At 46.3% G+C, this 4,838-nt stretch overlaps 1 long non-coding RNA gene across 1 annotated transcript; it reads right to left on the reverse strand.

The window, feature by feature from the left end:
- Positions 1-316: 316 nt before the first annotated feature.
- On the reverse strand, positions 317-2,253 carry LOC123578315. The gene is made up of 2 exons (XR_006702304.1): positions 2,069-2,253; positions 317-564 (listed from the first exon to the last, which is right to left on the reverse strand). It is a non-coding gene; the product is annotated as an uncharacterized LOC123578315 (long non-coding RNA).
- Between the last annotated feature and the right edge of the window lie 2,585 nt (positions 2,254-4,838).

The raw sequence follows: 4,838 nt of genomic DNA on the forward strand, positions 1-4,838 counted from the left end.
CGTAAATCAGACTGATGGGTTCCAGGCAAGCACTGACTTCTACAGGGCAACCACAAGATCCTGTGTATGAGGTTCTGCTTAGCTATGGTGGAAGACCTAACGTGAGGCTCAGGGTCTGCTTTAATGACTTCCACCTGTCAACGTGGAAGAAGCCTTCCATAAGAACATGGGGACAAGTTTACATTTGGGCAAAGAATGGAGTGGAATATACCGATGAGTTTTAATTAGTAAACATATAGCCAGTGGGCCACTGTATGAAAACGCTATGTGAAAGCCAGAACACCACAATTGGGGATTAGAGTTTCATTTCACAGAATGACAGGGGGTGCTCAAGGTTTATTGATATCAGGGGCCCAGAGAGGAAGGGTCGGAGTATCAGTAAGTGTAATGTCAGCTACCATAACAAAGAACTCCCTTGATTTCAGTGACTTCATACAATAGTTGATTTCTTGCCACAGGTGCCCTGCTTGGTTGGCATCTGTCCTCCATCTGGTGACTCACACAGCAGACTGGTTAATCTTGTGCCTCCATCATTTCCTGGGGCTCCGAATTATCTGCTTCCACCTGGCAAATGGGAGGAGAGAGGGTAAAGAAGTTTCACCAGCTTCTTAAAAAGCTTGGCCCAGAAGTGACCCTCTATAAACCTCCCTTCTGCCCGTATTTTATTGGAGAGAACTAATCACATAGCCACCCCAGATGCAAGGAGGGCTGAGAACATATCCCCAGGCTGGGCAGCTTCCTGCCATCGTAGTTATGCAGAGTGTATGGATGATAATGGACCCAACATCAACCACCACCAGATCCACAACCTCAGGGGGAAGCAGCAGGAAGAGGCTGTGGGATCTCCTTCCATTCACTACACCGAATCCTGCTCCAGGGAGATGTCTCAGCCCCACGCTGACCACCCACCCGCCTACCCTGGTCCCGGCCTTTGGGGTGGGTGATCACAAATTTGACTCCTTTGAGGGCAAAGTGAATCTGGCTTGATTTGATAAATCTCTAGGTCAGTGCTGAAAGATGATAGTGAGTATCCAACACTTCCCCCCCCCCCCCAAGCATTTATTGAGCCCTCACTATGTGCCAGGCCCAGTGCTGGGAACACACCTGTGAATCAGGCACAGTCCAGGCTTTGGAATTTTGTCTCCTCATATGGCAGAAAGAGAACAGGTAGTTTCTGGACCTGTGTTTGTCGCTGTGATATTCCATTATGAACAAGATTGGGGAGAGGGAAGGGACAAAGAAATCACCAGGTCTGCCTGCCTGCGTGTGATGGTGGGGTTGGGAGTGGAGGTTCAGTGAAGGGATGAGGGCAACATTTGAGGACGAAGTCACCGGGACCAGAAGGGGGTACATAGGTTTGAACATAATCCCTGTATTATCTGTGTGATCTATCTATCTATTATCTATCTGTGTGATCTATCTATTATCTGTGCAGATCTGTGTGCTAATCATTAACCTAATGATTCCAGCTCCTAACACAAACCACTGTTGATTCAAGTGCTAATCAGAAATCCGATCTCTGTGAACACAAACCTGTGCTGATTCATGTGCAAACTGTAAATCTATGCTGACTGTAAACTCTGTCCTGGAGCAGGGCTAAATCACAAACTTGGGCAGGAACACCAACCAACAATTACCAACTCAAAAAGATCCACATGCTAATAGCCATTTTTAGTTGATTCATGTGCTAATTAGTATCTTGGGATAACTTAACTGAATGATCAGAGGGTGTTGCAGTCTTGAGGAAGAGAAGTACTGACTCTGAAGCCTGACAGTCTAAGTTCAAATCCCAGGTCTGTTACAGACCAGTTGAATTGACTATGGGCAAATTACTCCCTTCTTTGGGCCTCAACTTCATTCTTCATTCATTCCTTCAAGAGGCGGGCTGGCTGATAGCACCTCATATGGCTGTTGGGAGGATTAAATAAGATAATTCATGTAAGAAGCTGGGAGCAGTGCCTGGCACAGATGTGTTTACTCTATAAGTACTAGCTGTAATAATGATAACGATAATATAGAGCCAACAGTTACTGTCCTGATTTCATTTAATCTTCATAGTGGACCCTACCTCCAACTTCTTCACCACCACCACTCTTTCTTGGCCCATGTCTGGAAGCCTCACCATCTGGATGGGCTTCCCAGAGGTTCCCAGGGCAACCCCGAGTCCCCAAGTCCCGTCCCCGCTGCTGCTCCTCTCAGCACTATTCCCAGGTCGGGACACAACCCCTCAGTCGCCACTTGGGGGCAGCAACACACCGCTCAGCCGCTGCGCGCGCGGCGCATTGTGGGGCACGTAGTCTCGTGGGTGGTTTAAGCGGTGCTTCCAGCCTGGGAAGTAAACTGCATTTCCCAGAAGGCCACGCGACACCCTCTGCCTCACCTTGCTCAAATCTGGGGACTGAGACCTCACCCCCACCGAGAGCGCGCCTCCGGAGCGGCGCGGGGAATTGTGGGGTGGCGGAATGGAGGCCCGCGCCCCGTGGAGGAAATGCTGCGCCGGCGCGGGCGGTTGGTCTAGCCAGATGGACCTTAGCGGGTGGGTAGGGGCAGCAGCTGTTCAGTCCCGGGAGTCGCCGCCGCTTTAAAGCAATGGCGTGGGGGCGTGGGAGTGCTGCGCAATCCCTTACTCAGGGAACTGCGAGACCAGACCCCCGCCGCTGTGTATGCCCTGGAGCCAGCTCAGCCGCCTGCGGCTCTCCTGAATCTCCACTAACCCTTGCCGGCTCTCGAGACTGCTCAAGGCGCTTCAGTCTTAAAAGAAAACAATCCCTTCCCCTTCTTTTCTCTCTTTTCCTTCACAGTTACCCCCTCTCCCTCCTTTAAAAAAACAAAGAAAATAAACAACAAAAACCCCACCCTATTATGGTAATGTTCAACCGTGCACACGGGAAGAATGGGGTAATGAGCCTCCAGGTACCCAGCACCTTTCTTCAACAATTATCAACGTATGGCCAATCCTGTTTTATTTTTTCTGTCTCCCTCCCTGCAGAATTAGTGTAAAGCAAATCCCGGACGGCATATTTCATCCACAAATCTCTAAAACACAAGGTTCTTTCAAAAAAATAACACCTTTATTACACCTAAAAACAAATAATTTCTTTATTTTTATTCAGTATCCAACCTGTCTCCAGATTTCCCTGATTGTCTTATAAATGTCTTAACTGTTGACTGGTTCAGATCAGAATCCAAACAGGATCTATGCATTGCATTTTGTTGGTACCTCTCACAAAGGTACCTGTCTGATTTGGCTGGTTGCACTTGGTGTCCTTCATTATGTTCTTCTGTCTCCTGTATGTCCTGCAAACAGATGTAGAGTCTGCGTCAGATTCAGGTGTTTTGTGTTTTGTTTTTTGATTTTTAAAAAATGTTTATTTGTTTTTGAGAGAGACAGAGCGTAATCAGGGGAGGGGGAGAGAGAGAGGGAGACACAGAATTCAAAGCAGACTCCAGGCTCTGAGCTGTAAGCACAGAGCTGGAAGCAGGGCTTGGAACTGTGAGATCATGACCTGAGCTGAAGTTGGTTGCTAAACCGACTGAGTCACCCAGACGCCCCCAGATTCAGGTTTAATTTGGGGGTAAGTAGGCTTCATGGGTGATGTTGAGTTCTTCGATCAGGAGGCACATAATAATGTCTGGATGTTTCTTTGCGTGTGATATTAATATCCAATGTTGGGTTTGAGAGTTGTCAGCCTGACGCATCCATTATAAAAACACAGCCAAACTTTAAGAGGGAAGTGTCTACATGCTCTCCCCTTCATCTCTTTCCCTCTGTTTCACACACACATAAAACCCCAATAGTTTTGTGTTGCTAAAGCTCTTCCCTGTTGCCAAACTCAAGAGTCACTTCTCTATCCTTAACTCAGTGATCCTGCCATGATGGGCCTATCCTGTCCTGGCCAGTATTAGTAGGCACTAGCCACACAGTGGGCTAGCTAGTCCTAATTGAGATGTGCTCTAAGTATAAAATACATACTGGGATTTCAAAGATTTACTACAAAAAAAAAAAAAAAAAAAAAAGAAAGAAAAAAAGAAAAAGAATGTAAAATGTCTTGAGAATTTTAAAGACATTGATAATGTATTGAAACTATAGTATTTGGGATATATTAATAATAAAATATATGATTGAAATATTTTATCAAAATACTTTCACTTTTCTTTTCTTTTGAAATGTGGCTACTAGAGATTTTTAAATAACATGTTATTATATACATTATATTTCTATTAGAAATATATTTAGAAATAAATCTATTAGAAACATACTACATTATATTTCTATTAGCATTGTTTTCGACCTAGTGATTTTCAAAATGTGATCTTTGGGTCAGTAGCAGCAGCAACAGCGCATGATAACTTGTTACAATTGCAAATTCTCTGCTGCCCAGACCCACTGAACTGGAATCCCTGGGGATATAGGACCCAGCTGTCTGCATTTTAACAAGTCCTTCAGACCAATGCCGTCTGAAAACTCCCCTTCTGCTTTCTGTGATGCAGTGCTCTCCCAAACCCACCCACTTCTCACCCCTCCACTGTTAACACCCTGGTCTGAGCCCCATTCGGCACCAAATGGACCACCACAATTGCTAACAAACCCGCCTCTAATCTTGTGTCCTACTTGTAGTCCTCTCGCCACAGCTTGAGGGGAGGGGCAAGGGGTGTCTTTCAGAAACATAAATCAGATCGTATTACTTCTCTGCGTAAAACCTTCCAATGGCTTCTCGTTGCACTTACAGTAAACTCCGAGCTCCTTCCTGTGGCTGCTGCAGCCCTCCGTCACGTGACCTCTGCAGCCTCCTCAACCTCACATTGTCCTCCAACTTCCCTTTCACTCTGTCGGCCCC

Source organism: Leopardus geoffroyi, chromosome E2 (assembly GCF_018350155.1).
Source record: "Leopardus geoffroyi isolate Oge1 chromosome E2, O.geoffroyi_Oge1_pat1.0, whole genome shotgun sequence".
NCBI lineage: Eukaryota > Metazoa > Chordata > Mammalia > Carnivora > Felidae > Leopardus > Leopardus geoffroyi.